Source organism: Cervus canadensis, chromosome 13, assembly GCF_019320065.1.
Source record: "Cervus canadensis isolate Bull #8, Minnesota chromosome 13, ASM1932006v1, whole genome shotgun sequence".
Taxonomy (NCBI): Eukaryota; Metazoa; Chordata; class Mammalia; order Artiodactyla; family Cervidae; genus Cervus; species Cervus canadensis.
This window is the reverse complement of record NC_057398.1, coordinates 61,872,025-61,898,873: the sequence shown is the minus strand read 5'-3', so window position 1 is coordinate 61,898,873 and position 26,849 is coordinate 61,872,025. Positions and strand designations below refer to the sequence as shown.

Sequence of the window (26,849 nt, the reverse complement as noted above, 5' to 3'; positions counted from 1 at the left end):
TTAAGCATCAGTTCTTCCAAGGAATATTCAAGATTGATTTCCTTTAGGATTGACTGGTTGGATCTCCTTGCAGTCCAAGGAACTCTCAAGAGTATTCAACATCAAAGTTCAAAAGTATCGACTCAGATTTCTTTAGAGTCCAACTCTCATATCTATACATGACTACTGGAAAAACCATAGCTTTGACTAGACAGACCTTTGTTGGCAAAGTAATGTCTCTGCTTTTTAATAAGCTGTCTAGGTTGGTTATATTTTTTCTTCCAAGGAGCAAGCCTCTTTTAATCTCATGACTGCAGTCACCATCTGCAGTGATTTTGAAGCCCCCCAAAATAAAGTCTGTCACTGTTTCCACTTCAATTTGCCATGAAGTGATGGGACCAGATGCCATGGTCTTAGTTTTCTGAATGTTGAGTTTTTTCACTCTCCTCTTTCACTTTCATCAAGAGACTCTTTAGTTCTTCTTCACTTTCTGCCATAAAGGTGGTGTCATCTGCATATCTGAGGTTATTGATATTTCTCCCAGCAATCTTGATTGCAGCTTCTGCTTCCTCCAGCCCAGCGTTTCTCATGATGTACTCTGCATATAAGTTAAATAAGCAGGGTGACAATACACAGGCTTGATGTACTCCTTTCCCAATTTGGAACCAGTCTGTTGTTCCATGTCCAGTTCTGACTGTTGCTTCTTGACTGCAAACAGATTTCTCAGGAGGCAGGTCAGGTGGTCTGGTATTCCCATCTCTTTCAGGATTTTCCACAATTTGTTGTGATCTACACAGTCAAAGTCTTTGGGATAGTCAATAAAGCAGAAATAGATGTTTTTCTGGAACTCTCTCACTTTTTCGATGATCCAACAGATGTTGGCAATTTGATTTCTGGTTCCTCTGCCTTTTCTAAATTTAGCTTGAACATCTGGATCAATATAGTTCACTATTAATGCTTTTTCATTCAGTGTATTCATTAAAAGCCTTTTTATTATGTGATTCCTTTGGCTAACATTAACTCATTTGAAATGCAAACATAATTCAGTCTTTCATGGGACAGAGAGCTGAGATGACAGTTAATCAATGATTGAATTTATCCTTAAGTTTTTCAACTGTCAAGGATAAAACATGTCAATCAGTGAGAACAAATGTACTGTCAGTTATAATTACTTGAACAAAAATTCACAAGTGTTCCCTCATCTTCCAAATATTAAAGCTAAGTTAGAATTATCTCTATTGAGTGTTCAGTTCCAGTGTCCTATATATTACTTTAATTAGCAAAAAGAAATATTAAGTTACATCTACCTCTCAGACCTATCCATTGATTTTTATATAAGCATTTTCTTGTCCTTGACTTAGTAGTAAGGAGACATTTATCCTCTAATTGTACCAATAGAGTACAATTCATGAAATGTACTAATTCATGAAATGATGAGAATGAAGATAGTCATGAAGCTTGGAGAGAAAACACTGCCACTTACTACTTGAATAACCTTGGGCATATCACTTCATTTTCTAAACTTCAACTTTCATATTTAGGCTATGATGATGAATAAGTTAAAATTCAAGGGTTGTTAACAGTATAAACACAGCATATCTATGAATACATCTCACAAAAGTACTATTCAGAGGAGGAAAAATAAATGTTTGAGTGCAGGAATACTTTTTTAAACCCAATAATTTAATATAGTTCTTGGTATTAAACAAAAGGTATTACAAAGTTAAGTTTAACTCATCCTTTGTGTAAGGATTAAACTTTATATTCATGTTCCAAAGAAAGGCAACCAAAATAAGACAACAGAAAATTGCATTTCATATTACAAATTTTATCTAAACAGATATACACACATGCACATACAAACTAGGAACATGGAAATTTTAATAAATAATGGAATGTTGTGACCTTAAATCAATTCTTTTTTATAAACTTTAAATACTTTGGATTTTTTTGTATTGCTTTTATTTAGCTGCTTAATTTTGGAGAGTTTTCTTGACGACATATATACTTCAACAATATCCATTACTAAAAATATTTACTTTTATAAACATTTCAGTGTAGACAGCCTTATCTATGCTGTGAGTACAAGCATTCTAAAAAATGTAACTCCTTGAAGTAACTCACTGAACAATTTGCAACCTTGAGATGTGTAATTCATCATGTCAGAAGCCAGGTACTCAGTCCCCCAGGGCCCTGGGGCCCAAGGTTATGAGGATGTGAGTTTTTGAGTACTGTAAGGAGCCAAAGGATTACAGAAATAGCCAGGCGTTCTCCATCTTTGCTTCTAGACAGCCAACACATATGGTTCCTGTCACAAGGCAATTTTTAGTAACCGTTAGAGCCTTTCAAATGGAAATTCCCTGACCTTGAGCATAGGCAGTTTGGCAACATCTGTACTTGTTCAGAAAGATCTTTGAGTAATTTGAAGTGACTCAAAACACTGTTAACTTGAGGCAAATTTTCACGCATTGCTAAAAAAACAGAAATTAAAAGTTAATGAAAGTTAGCAGTTAACATGGAAATCTGGGAAAACATATCTTCTTTAATAGAGACGACATTAAGTGTTACACCCGTGGAGAAAAAACAAGATAAAGAGGAGCTGACATTTGTGCTAGAGTACAAATTACATAATATCACTTGGATGCATACCTTTGTTTCTTCTTTGCCTGGAAAACCAATTTACAAGAGTTCTCTCTGTAGTGATGCAGCCAGGTCTGGGGTTAAGAGCACAATCAAGCAAAACTTAGAGCTAAGTAGAGTTACTATTTCTGGGCATCTTCCCTTCCTCATCCCACCTCATGACTCCCCTTTAGCTGTAATTTCCATGAATTCTGACGGTATTCATGAGATAAGAACAGATGGTAGTCTATACATATTTTAAGTAAGAACTTTTAAAAGAAAGCAATATACCACTGCCCCATAATTGTAGAATTATGCAAAATTTCAAAGCATGCTTAAAATAAATTTCAACAAAATTTAAGTTTGTCTCTTTTCTGCCTTTTTTTTTAATATTAAAATTGTTTTGTTGAATTCTTATAGCTTTTGCCTCTCCCATAAAGTTATTAGCCCATATCTCTTTATAACCAATGATGGGATTTTCTAGGAGATGATGATTGGAGAAGCTGGACTAGGATTTTTGCTTTCTGTTTAACAGACACTTATATTAACTATTTCATCTTCATGTACCCTTTAAGTCACAGGGTGTAGCTTCAGTCACTGGCATTGGATGACGCACTAATGGATGCATACTCTAAAGTTATGTTGCCACAGGATATCTTAGATAGCAATTTGTGTGTCCTTATTTCCAGGAATGATTAGAAAAAGGTAATAATTAAGTATAGCATTCTCAGCATTCCAAAGAGAAATATAAGAATTTTAGTGTCTAAATACATCCTAAAAATAGAAGAACACAAACATATATTTGGATGTATGCTCAGTTACTCAGTCATGTCCAACTCTCTGATACCCCATAGACTATAGTCCACTAGGCTCCTCTGTCCATGCAGATTTTCAGGCAAGAATACTGGAGTAGGTTGCCATTTTCTCTTCCAGGAGATCTTCCCAACCCAGAGATCCAACCCACATTTCTTGCACTGAAGGTGGATTCTTTACCACTGAGCCATCTGGAATGGAATATAACCACAACCAAATTATTCAAAAAAGGAAAACAAGGAAATATCCACAATTGGGAAAAAAAAAAAGAGAGAGAGAGAGAAAACAAAGAGCAAATGCAAACTGGCTTTGTACTTTTTTATTTAATTATTCTAGTGTATTATCCAGTTTAAAACTGAGTATTTAGGAGAGTTGGATCATAAAGAAGGCTGTGCATGGAAGAACTGATGCTTTTGAACTGTGATGTTGGAGAAGATTCTTGAGAGTCCCTTGGACTGGAAGATTGAATCAGTCAGTCCTAAAGGAAATCAACCCTGAATATATACTGGAAAGACATGCTGAAGCTGAAGCTCTGATACTTTGGGCACCTGATGCAAAGAACTGACTCATTGGAAAAGACCCTGATGCTGGGAAAGATTGAAGGCAAGAAGAGACAGGGACAACAGAGGATGAGATGTTGAATGGCATCACCGACTCAATGGACATGAGCTTGAGCAAGCTCTGGGAGATGGTGAAGGACAGGGAAGCCTGACATGCTTCATTCAAGGGGTCCCAAAGAATTGGACATGACTGAGCAACTGAACAACAAAATATGGAAATCTTAAGAAATTAGAGAAGTAGGAAAAACTCTAATGCCTTTTATTTTCCCTGTACCAAATACAATTCTGCAAACGCAGAAGAGAGGGAACATCAACATTCCTGGGCCATTTTTGGCAATATTTTACTTTTATATTGAGAAGGACAAAGTTGAATTTTATTGGACTAGTGGGTATAGTTTCATTAAGTGACCTTACAAACTCTTCACCCATGTACTAACACAGATGAGGCACTATGTCTTGAATATTGAAACCATAATGTAACATAAATGCCATTACTTTTTTTTTTTTTGCTAGGGACACAACTTAATAAAGCTACTGTCAACCAGCTATACCACACACATAGATAAACATATTTCAGGACTGGTAAATCTAGCAAAGCTTTTGCACAACCATCTGTATTGCCAGTATTGAAGATTCATTCTTGCAGTGTATTCCTTATCACTTCAGTCTAAGTGTTGAATACATTTTTCTAGCCTGCATTGACATTACTCTCTTACATAAACTCTTAGGCGATTAACTGATAATTTAAAGCCTGTGACTGCACAAAGCTCTAGCTTCCTGCCTGGGTGAAAGAGCCACACTGTGTAGTTATAAGAGTAGGAGAAGAACTCAATACATCTTTACAGGAAATGTGTTTTTGATGAAAATGATATATTTAATTAAAAACAAAATTTCCAAGTTTCCATCAAGTTTTTAAATGCTTCATCTAAGCAATAAATGATGAATTAAAGTTTTCTGCTTGTAGGACAAATTAAAAAATATTTATGAGAAAAGATTTATAGAGGTTATGTAGACCAACAATATAAAGGGATATTAAATCCATTTCACAAGGCATATTTTACTAGTAAAAATACATTTTTATAATGATAATTTCAAATTATTTTACTACTAAAATCAAATTGAGAGGAAAAACTTTATCCAGGTCCTATGAGTCTTACAGAGGAATTTTTGTGTGAATCGTTGGGAAGATTTTTAAAAATATTTTAAAAATGATTTTTAATAGTGATAAGGCTTCTCAGTGGTGCAGTTGATAAAAAATCTGTCTGTCAATGCAGGAGATGCAAGAGACACAGTTTAGATCCCTTGGTTGGGAAGATCCCCTGGAGGAGGAAATAACAATCCATTCCAGTATTCTTGCCTGGAAAATTCCATGGACAGAGGAGTCTGGCAGGTCCATGGGGTCACAAAGAGTCAGACACAACTGAGCACATATGTACACATAAGGTGCACTTATAAAATTTACAATCTTAACCATTTTAAGTGTGCAGTTCATAAGTATATTCACACTCATTGACTCCTGCACATCCAATCTCCAGAACTTTTTTTTTGGCTTCAAAAATTGAAACTCTATGCCCATTAAGCATCTCTTCATCCTCCCTTCCCCATAATCTCTGGCAACCATCCTTCTATTTTCTGTCCCTATAAGTTTGACTACTATGTTCCTCAGATAGTTGGAACCATATATTTTTCTTTTGGTGACTGGCTTCTTTCACTTGGCATAATGTCCTTGAGGGTCATCCATGTTGTAGTATGTGTCAGAAGTTTGTTTTTTTTTTTTTTTTCCTTTTTAAGGCAAAAATAATAATTTTATATACACCACATTTTGTTTATTCATTCATCAGATGGACATTTCAATTGGTTTCACATTTTGGCTATTGTGAATACTATTTCTATGAAAATAGTTGTCAAAATATAACCTTCAGGCTCTGATTTCAATTTTTATGGGCATATACCTAGAGGTGGAATTGCTGAAGAATACAGTAATTCTATATGTAAGTAGGATGTCTACTCTTAAGAAAACAGAAAATGACACATGTTGGCAAGGATTTGGAAACATTTGATTGTTGTACATGATACATGGGGATGATGCTGCTGCTCTTGAAAACAAGATCAGTTTCAGGAATTTATTTTTTTCAGATTTTTTTTCAAATTTTGTACATGTACAATCATGTCATCTGCAATCAAAGATAGTATTATTTCTTCTTTCCTAATTGACACACTTTTCCTTTTCCTTTCTTTTCTTTTTTCATTAGATGAAGTTGAATACAAAATATTGAAAAGAAATTATTTGATCTTATTAAAAAAATATTGTATGTGATCTTAGAGGGAAAAAGAAAAGCTTAAGCTACTCATAATGAAATTAGCTGTAAGTTCCTTCCAGATATTCTTTATCAAAGTGAGGACACTCCCCTCATTGCTAGTTTACTGCGAGCTTTTATCAAGAATGTGCACTGGGGTTTTTCAAAGAATATTTCTACCTCTATTGATAAGATCAGGCGGTTCATCTTCTTTTGTCTGTTGACATGATGGATTGCCTTAATTGATTTTGAACACTGAATCAGCCTTGGAATTTGGGGATAAATCTCGCTTGGTTGTGGAGTATAATTCCTTTTATATTTTGTTGAATTCAACTTCTCAATATTTTGTTGAGGATTTTTGCACCTAATTCACTAAAACATTGGCCTGTAGTTTTGTTTTGTTTTTTTTCCTGCAATATTTTCATCTCATTTTGGTATTAGGATAATGCTGGCCTCATAGAATGAGTCAAGGAGCAGTCCTTCTGTTTCTAGCCTATGAAAAAGTTAGTAGGGAAATGGTATATTCACTTCTTTAAAAATTTTGTAGAATTCACCAGTAAATACAATAGGAACTAGTTCTTTCTATTTTGATAGATCAATTTCTTAATAGATATTGGCCTATTTAGATTGTATATATCTTCCAGTGTGAATTTTTGCAAATTGTTTCTTTCTAGGAATTGGTCTATTTCATCTAGGTTATCAAATCAGTGGGCATAGAAAAGTTCGTTATATTCTATTATATTTTTAATGTCCATAAAATCTGTTGTGCTGCTCCTTCTTTCATTTTTATATTAGTAATTTGTATCTTTCTCTTTTTTTGTTCTTATTTGACAGATATTTACATAGATATTTACTGATATTTGCATACTTGACTGATATTTACAAAGAACCAGCATTTGATTTCATTAATCTTCTTTGTTGATTTCTTATTTTAAATTTCATTGATTTCTGCTAAACTTATTTTCTTCTGCTCACTTTAAAATTAATTTTTACTTCTTTTTTTATTCCTAAGTTGGAAATTTAAATTACTAATTTTAGACCTTTCTTCTATTCTAATATATCACACAATGCATAATTTTAAGTGTGTTAATTACTCAGTCCAGTCCCACTCTTCAGACCCCATGGACTGTACCCCACCAGGCTCCTCTGTCTGTAGAATTCTCCAGGCAGGAATACTGAATTGGTATCCATTTCAGGGGATCTTCCTGACCAAGGGATCAAACTTGGGTCTCCTGAATTGCAGACAGATTCATTACTATCTGAGCTACCAGGGAAGCCCAATGCAATGCATATATCATAAATTATATTTATACATTTCCTTTTAAGTACTTCCTTTCATGCATTTTACATATCATAATAAGTTGTGTTTTTATTTTCACATAATTCAAAATATTTAAAACATTTTCTTGAGATCTCTCCTTTGACCTATGTGTAATCACCTAAACTTTAATCAGGTTATTATCATTATTATTTTATTGTTGAGTAGTAGAAATTCTCTGTGTATTCTTGATATTAATCTCTTATCAAATATATGCTTTTCAAAAATTTTCACCAGTTATACATGTTGTATTTTTATTATATTTATTGTTGTATTTTTTGATGCACAGAAGTTTGTAATTTTGACATAATCCAATTCATCTGTTTTTACTTTTGTTATATGTACTTTTGGTGCCATATCCAAGAAACCATTGTTACTGAATCCCATGTTCATGGTCTTGGCAACCCTATAACATTAAACCATATATGCAAGGGTTTATTTTTAAGCTCTCTATTCTGTTTTATTGGTCTCATGCCTGTCTTTATGATAGTTTCACTCTTTTTATCATGATATCTCTGTAATATATTTTGAAATCAGAAAGTTTGAGATATTTTATTTATTCACTCATTTATTCATTTTATTGACCATTTTGGCTACTTGAAGTCCCTTAAGATAGAATTTTCTATTCATCAAAAAGCATCCACCATTGAAATATTAATTGTAGTTGCAACATCTGTACATTGCTTTGAGTAGAATGATATCATAACAATATTAAATCTTTCAATCTAAGATCATATGATGTCCTTCTACTCATTAGTATCTTTTAAATTTTCTGTTAACAAAACTTTGGAGTTTAAAGAATATATTTTCTTCCTTTGGTTAAGTTTATTCTTAATTATTTTATTTCTTTTGATGCTATTGCAATTGGAATTGTTTTTTAGAATTTCCTTTTTGAATATTCATTGTTAGTAAATAGAAACACAACTGATTTGTGCATATTGATTCTGTTTCCTGTAACTTTGTTAAATACGTCTAGTAGTTTCAATAGATTGTGTGTATGTGTGTGTGAGCATTTTAAGATTTGGGGAGAATTTTTAAAGAAATTTAGAATAATCTCATGGACAGAGGACCCTGGTGGAATGCAGTCCATAGGGTTGCAAAGAGTCAGACATGACTTAAGTGACTTAGCACACACACATGAATGATGAACTTTAGAAGTCAACTTATGAATGACTATTTTTATAATCTTCCTTATCTATTTTCAAATTTCCCTGTCTCTAACATTATTAGATTCCTATTATTGTGCATTCCCATGACTTAGAAGTGTAAAGTTTACAATATCTTCAAACTTCATTTATGTAGCTTTGATTTTTTAATATCACATCTTTATTTTAAATTTTTGTCTCTCTAATTAGAAAATTACAGATAAGCTAAATATAAAATAATAATCACTGAAGAATCTGAATGATATTTTGAGCTTTACAATTGCCAGTTTTCCTATGATTATACACAGCAGAATTTTTCTTTCTCAAAAACCAAATGTTTTTAAGTATTTCATAAATGTGATTATAACTTTATCTTATTATTTGTGTTAGTTATAAAATGATATATTGTATGAAACCACCACAACATATGAAGCTGCTATATCACTGATGATCTTTTGATTATTTATGTTTGCTATCAGTAAACAGTGATATTTTTCTTTCACATGTACTTTTATGCATTTTAATGAGACTGACTTCAATGAGGACTCTATTTATCATCTGGCACCAGTATACTACCAGACTGAAAGGGGAGTCATGGTTATTTTTTGTCCTAAATTGATATACAGTCATTGTAACTTCAGATTCTGTATACTTTGAAACTATCTTTAATGTGACATTTAGATAAAAATAATCAAATGTCATTTGGGGGTAAGAATGAAGGGATATTTATTATATATGGAGACTCATAGCTTTCAATTATGAAGACTTGGTTTCCCTTTCAGTAGACGAGATCTAAGTTGGAGAACAGGGTCAGCTCTGAAAACTGCAAAGGATGGATTTTTCTTAACCACCATTGACTTTCTGTTCACCATTCTTGATCGTTTGGTTATATGGGTAAATACACAGGTCACATAGGTCATGGCAGCACCTCATTGCTGACTCTAGCCTTGTGGACCACTGTGGTCAATATAACCACTTTTCCTTTCATTTCAGGTCCTCTTGTTACCAAGCTCAGTCTTACAGCACAATCTTTATTGTCGACAGATGACCAACAAATTACAGTCCATGTTTAGCTTCTCAACAGTGCTGGGACACTCTGTCCATCACGTTTCTATAACACTAGTGAAGTGACTGACTTCCTGAGGATCTGTCAACTGGTTCGTTTCCTGTTCTTTTTTTTTTTTTTTTTTTTTAGTTGGAGGCTAATTACTTCACAACATTTCAGTGGGTTTTGTCATACATTGATCCCACTCTCACAGACTCAGCCTTCGGAGTTTATTGTTCTTTCTCAAAACTGTCACAGTTATGAGGTCTTCTGTCTGTCTGTCTCTGTCTCCGGTGCCCCCTGCCTCTCTCTCTTCTATATCCTATATACTACACATTCATACACAAATACACACACATATAAAAATATATGTGTGAACCTGTCCCAAAGCTTAATAGGGGCTATTCTCATTCCTATAGTTAGGTCTGGCTGCATGTACTCTTTCAAGGCTGCTAAATCCTGAATCATAGTGATCAAAGAAAGGAATATTGGTGAAAGCAACAAACTCACACACACACACACACACACACACACACACACACACACACAAATAATATAGCCTGTGAAATGGCAACCCACTCCATTATTCTTGTCTGGGAAATCCCATAAACAGAGGAACCTGTTGGGCTATAGTACATGAGGTTGCAAAGAGTCAAACACAACTGAACACATGGAGTATATGCTTGGTGTGCTAGGGAATCTAACTTTTAATACTACTAGACTAACAAAGCATCTTAAGAAACATTAATTCACTACTTTAACACTAATATTATAAAAATCAATTTAAAACATTAAATATTCCCTACCGCTAAAAAAGAGAACTTTTCCCTTTGTTCCTTTTCTTGGAGAATTTCCTTGAGAAAATTTGCAAGTGTAAATTCTTTTTCTGCTTCTTTAATATGTAAGTAAAAATTTAATACTTTTTCAAAGCTGAGCAAACAACACCTTACTAGTTTTTACAACTCAAATGCCTTCTCTTTGAAATGCTAACATTAAAGAAGATAGATAATATCCTCTTACTGGAACTCTCCGCTTGTCCTAAAGACCAGTGAAGGTTTTCTTTTTTTCTTTTTTTTTTGGTTATTTTTAGATAAAGGCAATTAACTAGCACAGATGGCCATCCTATTATCAGGTGAAATTCAGATGAACTATATATAGCAAATGGTGTTGTCAAGTCATCTTATATGAGAACATGTTATCATTTACCTTGAGGACATGCATGTAAAGGATTGTATCTGCTTGTGATGAGAGTGATATTTCATTCGGTCTTTGCAATCTCATTAGCAGATTGCCTGTGATGCACATAACTGTCTTAGGGCTTATTCAACGATAAAAATGGTTTCTTTCTTTTCTACTTTTGAGGAGAGGGTTTTCTAGTTTGTAAGAACTTTTTATTTTTAATTTTTCCCTGAATAGAATGGCAGTTGTGTATGTATGTATGTGTATATAAAATTACATATATAAATATAAAATATGTGTGCATACATATATATATATACATATATATATATATATATATGATTTGTCTAGGAGGCAATAATAACTGATGGTTTTGACAATAAAGTTTCAATGTACATGTCTTGTCAGTAAGAAAAGTATTTCTGCTTAATATCAGTAGTTTTGTACACACTGCATGTATAAATAGTATAGTAATAATATGAGTTTAAACTATACAATCTAAATAAAAGTACAAAAGTTAAATGTGTGTATATATTAGCAAACTATTATGTATAAGCAAAAGAAATAATAATAGTGATATTCATAATTATATTAATATTCTTCAAAATTTCTGTTAAAATTTATACAGAAAAAGCACAAACATGGATAGACAAAGCACGAATTTTTGAAGGTTATATGTGTGATTGTATACACAGGTCATGTGTGTTTGTATCTTGTCTGCACAAGAATATATTTGAAGATTTTATGTTGCCTGACATAAATTATTACTATTTATGATCATCATTATAACTATCATTATTGCTGTTATTATCCTTGCTTACTATACACAAAGATAATGACAATAATCAGAGAGTTAACAAGTAAAATAATTTGTTCCCAAATTATAAACCAAATATATTTTAGAATGAGAAGTTTTGTTGACTCTAACGTACACTACTTTTTCCCTTCTCACCTGTTACAGAAGCGTGTTTCTATACTTTCAAGTGTAGTTTGATAAGCAGAACAATCCCCCCTAAATCTTAACTCCTAGAACGTGCAAATACGTCACCTTATATGTCAAAAGGTACTTTTAAAGTAAGGATTTTGAGATGGCAGCATTATACTGAATTATCCAGGTGGGTCCAATGAAACCACGTGAGTTCTCAAAAGGGAAAGAGGGACAGGAGAATCAGAGTCAGGGAAGGTGGTCTGATGGAAGCACAGGTCAGATTCAGAGGGAGAGATTTGAAGATGCTATGATGTTGGCTTTGACCATGGAGGAGCTATGAGCCAACAAATAGTGGTATCTGACTGAGCAACTAAGCACAGTGCAGCAAGAAGCTAGCAAAGGCAAGAAATCAGATTCTTTCTGCAAAAGGAAGGCAACCGTGCAGACGTTTTTATTTTAGCTGGGTGAAAGCCATTTAGACTTCTGACCTCCAGGACTTCACGAGAAATTTGTATCATTTAAGCTCCTGCACTTCCTGCACTTGTGGTAATTTGTTCCAAAAGCAAAAGAAACCTACTACATAGGTGGATAAATATCATCCATGTACATTTTTCATGTACTCTTCTTTCTTTATCAACAGCCCCCTTGCCTTGGCAGGCTCTGCCCAATAATCATCTCACTTTCTTTAGCTTCCATTTGGGGGAGCCAATTGGAGAGCAGCAACAGGAGATTCTGAGCAGAATAGGAAGAGGGGATTATTCTGGAAAGCGGTTATTCTGTCAGCTCCACTTTGTCAGTTCACCACACATGGGCTTTATTCTTCCATTGAAGGCCAAGGCTTAGCTTACATGGCCTGCTTTTCATAGCTCTTTGAGTTTTGCCTACCACCTAACCCCTCTCCTTTCCTCTTCAGAGATAAAAGACTTCCCTCACGTGACTGGACCATGTCCTCCATTAGCCCTTAGGTAGTTTCACTACCTTTTGCTTGAACCCTTATAGAAGTCCTTCTAGTGAAGAGAGTAACCCATACATCTGCAAAATCATAGTACCTTCAAAATGTTCAACCACTGTCCTCCACTGTCATTACTGACCTTCAGCATTCATAGCTTGGAATAAACTTGCCTAAAGTTTCTTGCAATTCTTTTCTCTGCCTGGAACTTGTATTCCAGATATAAACTATTCTATTCTATTTAATACTGATTTATACTGATATGAGTAAATATATTTCCTATACATGCCTTTTTCTCATTCCAGTCTGGATCTTCCTCACAGTTTTGAAACAGGAGAAACGGATTTTAAGATCAGTTCTTCTACCATACAAAGTAAAACTGCTGCCGCTTTAAAGCAGAGGTTTATTTTCCACTTTGCTTCTTGCCAAATGAAGTTCTTGGACCAGTTTATTAGCTTTTTTTCCTCTACTCTGCCAAGTAATGAGACTCAAATAACTATGTAAATTCATTAATCTCATAAAGCAATTAGTGTAAAATCCAATGACTGTTAAATTATTTCAAAACGAATTAGTTACAACATAACATTTAATTTTCATGATAACCCTCATTTATTTACACAATATGATAATTTCGATTAAATAAATGCAAAGATGTAATGTATTACACAGAGCAGCTGAAAGCTTGTTCATCCCTTGTAAAAGTGCCTTCTATGACCTATGGTGAAGTGAATTAATGTATAGGAGACATTTAGTACACCGTCTGCCAAAGAGCAGGCAATCATAAATTGCACATTCCTTCATCTTTCATGCACTGTAGATAGTCACCATGGCTTGTTAAGAATGAAGTGAGATTCCATTCTAATGTACTCTAAAGAGGTTTCATTTCATTTAACTCCTGTGTAAAAAAAAAGAAACAAGAAAACCTCCAGAAACCCCTCTAATATTTCTCTATCTCTCTGAGTTTTTAACTGATGATATTTATACCACTCTAGGACTGAAGACGATGTTTATGGCCCAGTCAATTATAAAGTGTCAATAGAAACTCCCTAGGCTCTAGAGCCATGAGAAATAAATGTGTGATATTTAAAGAGACATGGAGTATATTTGGATGAGACGTGGGAATAATCCAATGTGGGGGTCAATTTCTTTTCACCATTTGAAGCAATCTTGCATGTCTCCAATTAATCAAAATATTTGTTAAAACACTTCTGCTCTGATACAGATTATGAGGGATATACTATTATAGCAGCTTAGATTGTAGAAAGATTATGATTACAATGCATGATTAATACGAAGAGCCACATACATTCATTGAGAAGAATCGGGAATAAAATTTAGCCCTTATGTAAACAATAATATAGCATTTTAGGTCTTAATTTCCTCCTTTACTATATGAATTATAGTGAGTGAGAAGAATGTGACCATGATCACATACTTACTCACAACTGTCATTCGCAACTGACATGACTATAAAAACTTACTAGAGTAATAATACATATAAGAACTCTGTAAACTAGAGAGCAATTAATAAATTTTAATGCTGGTTTGCTATTTTTGCTTATAAATACTGGTTTGCTATTTTTAAGAAATGAATTGTCTTAGTTCACTGAATAAAAAACTAATCTGGAAACATTTTAAAATGAGATGTTGGGTTTTGATTAGGGCTCTTTGGTTTATTTTTAAGTATGGAATTTGACTGGAGAAAGTGGATTGTAGATTACAAAAGAGTAAAAAAATTGCAGCTGCATAATAGTTTCCTGTTTTCCATTAAAGAATGCTTTATTTGAAAGTTATATGTAGTTCTGTTTCCAACGATGATGAAGTAGTATGCCACAGCCTTCTGCTGTGACCAGCTATAAAAACCAGAGATCACAGTGGCCATGTTCTAACACAGCCCAACTTTCAATACAAGAAGATGGTTCTTGAAAGAAGGGAAACAGGTGAGGGAAGTTCTAGATTTCTACTTGGGTCAATTTCCAAACCACAGAGCAGACTAATACAGTCTAATTAGAAAACAGTAATACTGCTTAGTCAAAAGACAGAAATAGGAGAAGAGCTGATGAGGCAGTCAGAATTTGCAGGACAGGGTCCTGTAGAAAGGAAACTTTGCGAAGAAAGAGCTCAGGAAATCTGCATCGACATCTTCTCCAGTCATGGTTGAATATTAAACTGCAAGAGCAGAGTCCTATGAATCCTGCCTGAAAACAGCCACCACGAGCCTTTGAGTTGAGCAGAGATTCAGGAGGATGAATACAGTTAGGAGGAGTTAGAATTCTGATCAGGAAGGGTGGAGTGACCTCAAGGAAAACATTCAACTGAGATCCAAGAGAGACCATACTTTAGGAGGAAGATAAGCTAGCCCTTATGGGAAACTATGTCTTCCAGGAGAGTTTTGGAAAACCTGGACACATTTTGAGATTGCCGCGACCTGGAGGATGCTATTGGCATGTGGTACATAGAGGCCTGGGATGCTGTTATACATTCTACAATGAACACAAGAGCCCCTAGATGAAAAATCTTTCAGACCAAAATATCACTGTTGTAGAAGATTTGTTCTTGAGACTGGAAATGCTGCAGTAATAGAAGTGTTACTCTAGACATATCCGACAAAGGAACAAAATTCAGATTCTTAGTGATGCGTCATCCCTAATTTCCTTTTCACAACAAAAATGGCTGGATGCGTGAGGAAGCAGGAAACCATTGCTCAGTCAATTATAAAGTGTCAGAGATCACAGTGATTATAAACTCCCTAGGCTCTAGAACCATGATAAATAAATATGTGATATTTCAGTAACCTGCTCTAGGGTATTTTGGCCTAGCAGCCTAATCTAACTAAGACAGGAAATGCAATTTATTTTCACATTAAGAGTACACACACCCACTCTCTATATACATATGTGTGTTTGAGAGCCCAATAGCACTGAAAGCCCGATGACACTAAGGAACTCTTCTAAGTTTTATTCATGTGATTTTTCTCTGAAGCAGCAAGTGGCAAAAATCATCTTCAAGATGAGAAGATGAACTACTCAGATAAGAGTGTTAGGCAGGACTCATCAAATCCTGCTTGCAAATATCTGTTTAACCCTAGTATCACTCAGTTGCACATTATACGAAGGGAAATAGAACAGAATATCCCACTGAAGAGCAGACATTCTGTGTTATCCCTTCCCGTGTGTGTGTGTGTGTGTGTGTGTGTGTGTGTTAGTTACTTCAGTCATGTCTGATTCTTTGCAACCCCATGGACTGTAGCCCGCCAGGCTCCTCTCTGTCCATGGGATTTTCTAGGCTGGAGTGGAGTGCCATTACCTTCTCCATACCCCTTCCTCCTCACTCTTTGAAATTATCTCACAATAGAGCCTATTGTTGAAATGTTTCAAACTAAATTTCTAATGACTCACCTGTTGGGCTTAGGTGCTGGGCACCACCTCAGGGTGGCGCAGACGTGATAAAGCTTCTATTTCATACAATCTGGTGTGGGTACATCTCTTTCTCTCTCCCTCCCACTCTCCCCATAAAAATTCTAAGGGGCTGAGTAGGAGTTCTTAGCATTGCACTTTTTTATTTCTCTCCGTATACCAATGCAAATTTCCTACTGATTCTTCTAAAACTGAACCAAATACTTTAGAAGAAGGGTGTTCCTTTGCTTTATTTTTTGAATTACTTAATTCCTACATTAAGAGGAGTACTTATTCCCCACAATAGCTTTTCTTACTGCTTCCTACTTATGAGCCAATTTAGGTAAATTAACCCACTAATCTCTTGATGGGGTTTCTCCAAGACCAAACCTCCAAAAAAATCCCCCCAAAACAAAAACCAAAACTCAAGTCTATAATTTTACAGTAATCAATAAAATTTGTTAAATGACAGTAGAAAAAAATATACTTCAAATTTCATTATTGCTTCTTGTATGTAGAATTAATAATGCAATTGAATTTTAAGCTGGCATGATTTTGCAATGTAATAATCATCATGATAAAATATCATAGACACACATATATACACACATAAACATGCATGCATGCATTTATTTTTATAAAACTATCCTAAAGGAGGTAAATTGTTTGCAGAGCAAGTGTGAGAAGTTTTCACTTAGTGTGGGTGACTTACTCCAGTCATTGCAACTCAGCAGTGCACTAGGCATAGCTACAGGTCAAGTTCCTGCAGCGCTTGAGGATAAAATAATATACTATTTTATTTAAACTCCTTCTATGTTAAGTACAGATGAATTAGAAACGTTTAGGAGAATTCCATCTTATGGTAAAGCATGTCTTACTGAGGTGGGAGTTAACTAGAGTTTTAGGATGTTGATAGGAGAGAACAGATATGCGTCCTCCTCACCAGTTTTATGAATCTATGAAAGGTTTCCCTTGGCAGAGGAATCTGGTTCTTTTAGTAGGTACCGATAGATATGTACCCACATGATCAATTTTTCTTTGCTAAAGTAAACATAAGAAAGGGGAAAAATAAATGGCATTCTACAGGGAAGATGTTTCTGAAGCCCCTGTCAGAAATAATAGAAAGAAACAAACATGTCCCTTACCCACTTCACTTAGACTCAGTGGTCAGGATTACAAGGTGAGCTGCAACGTTTACAAGGATGATAAACTCTGTTCTCTTAGCATCATAGTGTCTAATGAGAAAGAGAAAAATGTGAACATAGAACTGACAAGGAACGTCCCAAAGAATGATGAAAGCAATAAAGCCATTCTCTTGTAGAAACTTGGAAAACTAAGTTCAGCTAATGACATCAGCGGGCTGTATGGGTTAGGGCGTGTCGGTCTCAAAACTACTTGACAATAGAAACTTTATGTGAACCATAAGAAAATCACTTCTCTGACAAGACCATAGCAGACCTGGTGGATTTTCTTCTATTCTCTTCCCTTTATTTCCTCCTTCATTTTTCTTTTCAGAGTTATTGTTTCAAATAAAACAAATTTAGCTAATAAACCTAAACTACTTGCAGCATGATCAATTAAATTGTGTGAATTCTGGAATTTTCCAATTCTCAAAAAAAAAAAAAAAAATCCTAGGATCTACCAAATTAGATTTGGCCTTATATACTTATGATTTCGACTTCCCTGGAGGCTCAGACAGTAAAGCGTCTGCCTACAATGAAGGAGGGTTCAATCCCTGGGTTGGGAAGATCTCCTGGAGAAGGAAATGGCAACCCACTCCAATATTCTTACCTGGAAAATCACATGGATGGAGGAGCCTGGTAGGCTATAGTCAGTCCGTGGGGTCACGATTTCATATTAACAAAATGCCAGGAAAATTGGAAATAGATTGGACCACCAAAAGCACCCTGTGGGGTAAAGCAAAAGTGTTACGAATACAGTGGTGTGAATAACAAAAAGAACACAAAAAAATTATGTGAACATCTAGTCATTCACTCATACCATACTTTTGATTGTATATAATGAGTGTTAAAATTGCAATTTTTTGGCTCTTTTCATTGCAATGTTCCTAAAACATGAGATCTTCATAAGCTTAACATATTAGATTATAGCAATTATTTTCACCATCCTTACCACTTTTAGTAGGTAGCAATACATGTGTATCCACATAATCATCTTTTTCTTTGCTAAAGAAAACATAATAAATGGAAAAAAAGACCTGACATTCTATAGGGGAGACATTTTTGAAGCCCCTGTCAGAAATGATAGAAACAAACAAATGTGTTAAATACATTACCATTTGTTAATGTATTTAAATAATGTAAGAAATTATCAACTATATACTGAGTATTCCATAGGAGAATGGAAGAGGGAAATTCGACCTAACATGGAAATTCAAGAAAATCTTTCTTAAGCTATGATGCTTAGGTTGGGTTTCAAAAGATGACTGAGAGGTAAGAAAAAACAAAATCTATCTAAGGGAATGGGCCTTCCTGATGCCTCAGATGGTAAAGAATCTGCCTGCAATGTGGGATCCTGGGTTTGATCCCTGGGTTGGGAAGATCCCCTGAAGAAGAGCATGGCAACCCACTCCAGTATTCTTGCCTGGAGAATCCCATGAACAGAGGAGGCTGGCAGACTACAGTCTATGGGTTTGCAAAGAGTCAGATATGACTGAATGACTAAGCACAACAACAATCTAAGGGAATAAAATAGTTTATTAAATGTTTCACAATTTTATAATGTTTGATAACCTAATATTACATTAAAAAGTCATTTCAATTTATTTATTTATTTTTTGGTTACAATTCTGCAGTTCAAATTGCAACATCTTCAAGTAGATTAGTTCACTTTCACTCCAGATGGTAACAGCTAGGTTCCCTTACGTGTTCAGGAGTGGTCTTGGATGGCTGGTACGACAGGGTCCTCTGTTCATTCTTTCTTTTTCTCCAAGAGGCTGCCCTATGATTTAGCACATGGAGACAAGAGAATCCCTAGGAATAAGAACAAGCAAGTCCTGATACACAAGAAGTTTACTAGCCTTTGTTAGTCATGTCTCTAATGTTGAAAAGCCAGAATCTATACAGAAAACAACATAGAAACGTGACTCACGAGGGACAATTATTAGTATAGACAATCTGCCACATATGCCTTGACAAGAGAAGGGGTCCAAGTGGTTGCTACTTAGAGACTAAGTTGTGTAGGGATTTGTGTGTTAAGATAAGGGAATAGACTTCAGCCTTTAATGATCTGAAAGTCATTGAAATGTCTCTAATAATAATAATATTACACCCCCTATATAATGAAAAGTCCTTGAAATATTCTCCCAGATGACTCATTACAGGAGAATATATGAATAAGCCCTCTATTTTTTTTGAGAGTAAGACTTACATTAGTTTCTTTGTTCAATAGAATAAAACAGTTTTGTCCTTGATGGTATCTCACATCAAACGTATTTCAAATTTTATCTTTCTGTCCACTTTACATTTGAGAATTGTTAAAGACTGAATGTTCATGTCCCCCCAAAATTCCTGTGTGAACTCATCCCTAATGAGATGGTGTTTGAAGGTGGGGCATTTGAGAGAGGATTAGGTCATGAGAGTTGAGACCTCATGACTGGGATTGACACCTTAGTCAGAAGAGAACCTAAACAGATCCACTATGTTTTCGGCTGTACGAGGACACAGTGAAATGAAAGCAGACCATGAACGAGGAAGAGGGGCCTCATCAGAATCTCCCAGCGTCTGGATCTTGGATGTCTTAGTCTCCAGTTACAAGAAATAAAGTTCTGTTGTTCATAGGCTACCCAGTTTATAGCATTTTGTTGTGGCATCCTGAGTAGATTAAGATAGTCATCCATATGTTCCCAGTATGATTACCCACCTTAGATTTATGTTTTGGAAACTTTTATGAGTCTCTGCTTTTGTGCGTGAACATGCAGTAGCTTGAGTAGCCTCAAAGTTTCTTGACTGATGCCTACTATGTATGTGCACCCTTGTCTCTGTTGCACATAAGAATAGGTTATAATGCCACTGGTTTGAAAGTAGCTTGACATAGAAATGAGTGAATTTCCATTTACTATCGTTTAATTTCCTGTCCTCTCAGCACAGCTGGAGCCATCATCTGTTTTACTGGCCAGCTGTCTCCATACCCATCACACACACTAATTTTGGGCTAGCAACTAATAGCCAAGGAGGAAGAACAATAGATATGTCACAAGGACACTTTTGATTCATTTATCCTTGCCTATTCATTAAGAGGTTTTTTTTTTTAAGTCAAGTATGTTCTTTGAATTCAGAAACACTTCCATGTCAAACATCATTCTCACTCTACAATCTTTTGACTTGAATTTGCTTTATTAAAAATATTAGAAGAGCAATTTTAAAATCAAATACCTTCACAATGAGTACTAAAATGTCACTCTCTAAACTATTAATAACAAGGACAAATTATTCATTTCATTTTGAGAGTGGGTTAATATCTAGTTTAGAACCCAAGTGTCTATTTTTCTTTCCACACGTAAAAACTAAAAAATGCATACTTTTTTAATCATTAAAACTAAATGCCTCTCAAAGCTTTGTAATATGTTTCAAATTATTCATTTCTAATATTGAATTACTATATTATCTTCTTATAGTTGAATAAGCAGTAACATTTTGTTTGACTATAACTTAAAATACTCTTTGTGTCTCATATTTCATTAATTACTTCACACTGTAAATTTCATACTATGCAAACTCTTTAACAAGAAAGCTTTATGTCTTTTTAATTATTTATAGATTTAGACTTCCTTGGTCCAGCAACTTTTCTTAGTATACAAGCTTTTGATGTAAACAGAAAAGATTATAGGTATTTTATTTTTAGTATCTGTTAAGGTCCATCTAGTCAAAGCTATGATTTTCCAAGCAGTCATGTAAGAATATGAGATTTAGACCATAAAGATGACTGAGAACTGAAGAACTAACACTTTCAAATTGTGGTTCTGGAGAAAGAAGCATAAAGATCGCATCAAACTGTGGTTCTGGAGAAGATTCCTTGGACAGCAAGGAGACCAAACCAGTCAATCGTAAAGGAAATCAACCCTAAATATCCATTGGAAGGGCTGATGCTAAAGCTGAAGCTCCAGTACTTTGGCCACCTGATGAGAAGAACAGACTCATTGGAAAAGCCCCTGATGCTGGGAAAGATTGAGGGCAGGAAGAGAAGGGGTTGGTGACAGAGGATGAGATGGTTGGATAGCATCACCACTCAAAGGACATGAGTTTGAGCAAACTCCAGGAGATAGTGAAGGACAAAGAAGCCTCGTGTGCTTCCCTGTCCATGGTGTCACAGAGAGTCAGACAGAACTTAGTAAGTAAACAACAATAACAAAAGTGCTTTAATCTAAATTTGAGATTAACAAAACATGGTATGAAAAAGTCAAGCCCAACGGAATGATTTCATAAATTATATTTCATTTATGATAAGATTTTTCTAGAAGAAGCTCCTTTAAGCACATAGGTAAGAAGTTGTATATAATGCACATTAAGTTTTGTACCTTAAATATATGTTTATTGGTCAGTTATACCTCAATAAATCCGGAGGAAGAAAGACATCATGAGGAAAATCATACAAAAATCTTATAAATATATGTGAAAAACTTTTAAAATATGAATAAACTTTAAAAAAGAGCAAGCTACAGGAAAAACTCGTAGAATATTTGGCCATCATATAATGTCCAAGCATAGATAAAACTAAAAATGTAATATATAGACATACATGTGGTAGCACATTAAAGAAAATAAATTTTTAAAATAAAAATCTGTAATAGGGGTTAGCTTCTGGAAGATAAAAGTGTGATGTACTTGTGAAAGCCATATTGTGTGGGATTCCAAGGAACTGGTCCATTTTATTTCCTGAATACAGAGGGTTTAGTCTCCTTCTTGGAAATTTCCATGTCTTGTCTTTATTACGCTGTATGGTTTATATAACAATTTTATTCATTATATTATATAGTATATGTAACAATGTTAAAAATAAAAATTGCTTTAAAAGCACAATCTGTCCTGTAATTAATCTTTAAAAGAAAAACTGTAAAAGCATGGTAAAAAGAATAAAATATTACACCTATAGCACCTACAGCAACTGCTTATCAAAAAATTAATAACATTATGAAAAACATGTGAAGTATAAACAAAATATTCACCAATCAAACCTGGTTGGGCAATATTTAGTGCAAAAGAAAATTGAATTTCCTTAAAAAAATGTATAGAGTAAAAGTAGTATGTAAATAGAGAAGATACAATTCTAACGATATATCCAATACATGGCTTCAAATTTTTGTGTATATGAAGTATATAAAATAAATTCTGATGGCTTATATATGTACATAATTTAACTTTTGACATATATGACCCAAAAACTAACAGCATTAGTCAACAAAAATAATGAGAAATGACATAAAGGATTTGAATTAAACAATAGAACTTGGTTAAATCATACCTATGTTCATGTAAAACTGTCAAGCCTAAGTGATGAGATTATGTAGGTTCTTATGTCCATTCTTCAGTCAAGTAATTATCCCCTTTCATAAAAACTGATATAAGCATTATATCTACAAGAAACATTTATTATGATATAAAAAGTAGTCTTTTCTTTGCAGAGTGATATGTTCCCTGGTCATCATTTTAAGGTGGTTTTCTTTTCTTTTCACTTGCATCCATTCATAGAGCTCATGTCAATTGCATCCTCCTATGTATCAGATCTGTAAGGGCTGCTACAGACACAGCGCTGAGTAACAATTTACTCATACTCTCAAGCATCTCACAACATACTTCACATTCTCATAAGGTCACTGCAAGCTCTCTTAGACAAATACATAAGCAGTATAAAAATAAGCATAAAGATTGCATTGCTAATAGAATGGTAGTGAGCCAAGAGTTTCATATTTTTCAACTATAAAGCTCAAGACTGGCTAAGATAAACATGTTAAAGGATTACGGTTTCCTATCTATCTCCACTCCCAGGAACAGGTCAAAAACAATTACATTCACTAAAATTGATAGAGTACTACCTCTCTACTTACTTAGATCATTGTTACACAGTATCTGAACTAGAAATATCATTCTGCCTCTTGGCTTTATTTTTAACTATATTCTATTTGACATCATTAAATCCACAGCTCACAATTAAGTTCCACAATCATGTTGCTTATCACTTGGAAGGTTTGTACAAGAGATAAATATAGAAAACTTTCATGGTCATTAATTAACTGAAGAACTCTGCTGTTCCTGAGGTTCTGTGTTGTATGCATTGACCTTGAAACTCTTACTGATTGAAGAAGTGAAGGAGTGTCAAATAGAGTTTATTACAGATTTAGTTACACCAGTATCCCTACATAACTTTGTGGCTTGGTCAAAGGACCTATATGAAGGATAATATGAAATTACTAAAATAAAGAAAGAAATAAGTAGTAGAAATGTCCCTATAGAAGAAGAGGTAATACATATTTAAGATAGCAATTAGTATGAAGGAGAACAGAAACCAAACATTTATGAATGCTGATGAAATTAATCTTTGAAAGGAAACCATAGCCCAACCCCAATCCAGGGCGATCTCATCTCAAATTCTTGAATTACACCTGTAAAATTTCTATGTAAGTTCACACTTACAAGTTCCAGATATGCATATCTTTGGGGCATCTAGCATTCAATCCACTACAGTAGCTAAGGATGTGTATAATGTAATACCAGAGTCAGTAAAATGCTGTATATATATTTTTGTTTTTAATAACTACTATTATTTTGTTTTTAATAACTATTACATTTATTTTATGTTGTAATATTCACTCTAAATCTAAATTTCAGAGCAAAATAATAGTGGAACAGTTATATATTTCTAAAATCACCACATTTTGGTTGTTTCTTGATAATCCTTGGACTAGCTCTAGTGTACGTGCTTCCAAGAAAGCGCCCCAAAGATATTCAAGTTTGGCTTCTCTATTATCCCAGGAAACCCCTCTTCTAAGTTCCTGCCACCTTGTTCTATCTGCCTGTTAGTGGGTGGAGAGTAATGAACTACATAAGAGATATATTTTCCTAATCTTATTTTATGAGGATATTTCATCTGGTCAGATATCAGCACCACTTATTTTACTTTAACCCCCAGTTCATGGCCTTTAATGCTTTTAGTGAAATGCTACTATTGTTTCTTTAAAAAAATGTTTTGGGGATCATTCATAACTGCAATGTTAAAAGAGATCTCAGGGAGAAGATGCAATTTAAGTAGAAATTGTTGGAGAGAGGTGTGTGTGTATATGTGATTCTTACAGAAGAAAATTGGAAAAAATGTGATTTTTGTAATAGTATTTATGTCTGTTTAATTATGTACTTTGGAGGTAGCCTTTCTGTAAAACTATTGACAGGATTGCTGTTACAATAAGTATTCTTAGCTTCAAAAAAAAAAAAAACAGAACAAGTCCAGTTACTGTGAGAGAAATATCATTTGCTACTTCTGCTTCTTATATTCAATCACCAGCATGCATATAGCACATATCATTAATAACATATTTTTAGTGACAGACAATCACCTTTCCAGTGGATTATGTTGTATTAAATAGAATAGTCAATATAGTCTGGGGTAAGACAATAAAGGTATGGCTGTCCCTGTCTAATGAAAGCAAAGTCCTTCTGACCTTTCTTACAGAGGAAGCAGCTCCTGTATTGTCTCCTTTTAATATTGTATCCCATGATGCATATTAATTTGTTTCAGCAAAGTCACTGCATATAGGATAACACAAACATTTGAATGTTACTGTCAGGGGAGTTTGTAATTCCCTTGGTTCTGTCTTGGCACAGCAAAAATCTGAAGCGACAGACAGATCAGTGTTACAGCTCAGTTTTATTTGGCAAGCCAAGGAAAATACATCCTCAAGGTGTGAGGTTGGGCTGACCCAAAAGATGTGAAAAGAGAGGAGAAGTTTAATTTTGGCTACTCTTTTTATGTTTTTTCTCCTCCCCCTGAGCCCACCTTATGCAAACTGGGCTAGCCAGGTGGGCTGTTTGTTTCACCTGAGGTTCTCACTCCAGGTCCTTGGACATTCCTTTGTTCTATTTTCATGGGATTTTCCCTATTTTGTCTTTTAGCCAACATCATTCTGGACTTCTTTTTCCTGTTCTAACTACAAAACATTGCTATAAAATATTTTGGTTAGGAAACACTCAGTTCACTTCAGTTCAGTTGCTCAGTCGTGTCCAACTCTTTGCTTCCCCATGGACTGCAGCACACCAGGCCTCCCTGTCCCTCACCAACTCCCGGAGCTTACTCAAACTCACGTCCATTGAGTCAGTGATGCCATCCAACCATCTCATCCTCTGTCATCCCCTTATCCTCCCGCCTTCTATCTTTCCCAGCATCAGGGTCTTTTCCAATGAGTCAGTTTTTCACATCAGGTGGCCAAAATATTGGAGTTTCAGAATCAGTCCTTCCAATAAATATTCAGGACTGATTTCCTTTAGGATTGACTGGTTTGATCTTTCAATCCAAGGGACTCTCGAGAGTCTTCTCCAACACCACAGTTCAGAAGCATCAATTCTTCGGTGCTCAGCTTTCTTTATACTCCAACTGTCACATCCATACTTGACTACTGGAAAAACTATAGCCTTGACTAGACAGATCTTTGTTGGGAAAGTAATGTCTCTGCTTTTTAATATGCTATCTAGGTTGGTCATAGCTTTTCTTCCAAGGAGCAAGCATCTTCTATATTTCATGGCTGCAGACACCATCTGCAGTGATTTTGGATCCTAAAAAAATAGTCGCTCACTCTTTCCATCGTTTCCCCATCTATTTGCCATGAAGTGATGGGCCTAGGAGACTCTAGATACAAATTTTATTAAAGGGCATTTTTCTCTTGAGGATTTTTATATTCAGTTTCCTACCACCACAGTTCCTATCAGTCAAACTACACTGAGAATCATTTGGTCTCTTCTGCCTATTACAGTAATGGTCAGTAGTTACCCATCCTACCTTTACTATACTGCTTCTTTCAATCTAAATCTCATCTCGCCCAGTGGTATCCAGGGCTCATTTCAACAGTGGCATCTCTAACCACCATCTTTCTTCTCCACTCTCCATGTCACATCTTTTTTCTATACTTTCCTTTGCAGTATTTCATTATTTCCTTTACATTAGTTCTATCATAATGACTTCCCATGACATTGACCAAGAATCAAGCTTCATAAACTAATTTTCAGTCAATTAACCACATAAATCAAGCATATTCAATTTGGAATGTTGGAAACATGCAACATTATAAATTTTACATGTTCTGGTGTTGTAATTTGGCATTGGGCTAACGAGCTTAAACTCCACCCCCATATATATTATACAGGTTTCTCAGATTGAAAGGCAGCTTGGTAATGCAATTGTCTGATGTATAAATTGTCTCATCTTAAAATAGGCCTCAATATTCTTCACAAGGATGCCTTTCTGATTATTGGTATAGGGACAAAGAAATGAAAAGGGACTTGAGGAAATTAGTGTCTCTTGCTTGGCAAGTCTCAGGTGTAATTTCTACAATATGTATGAGCAAATTTAATATTCTTTCACATAAGTGAAGAGGGAATTATCTCCTCTGACAATGGAAT

The 26,849-nt window shown here is 34.7% G+C and overlaps 1 long non-coding RNA gene across 1 annotated transcript; it reads left to right on the top strand.

Moving 5' to 3' along the window:
- On the top strand, positions 1–25,834 carry LOC122452180. The gene is made up of 3 exons (XR_006272615.1): positions 1–72; positions 2,692–2,698; positions 25,751–25,834. It is a non-coding gene; the product is annotated as an uncharacterized LOC122452180 (long non-coding RNA).
- Positions 25,835–26,849: the final 1,015 nt, after the last annotated feature.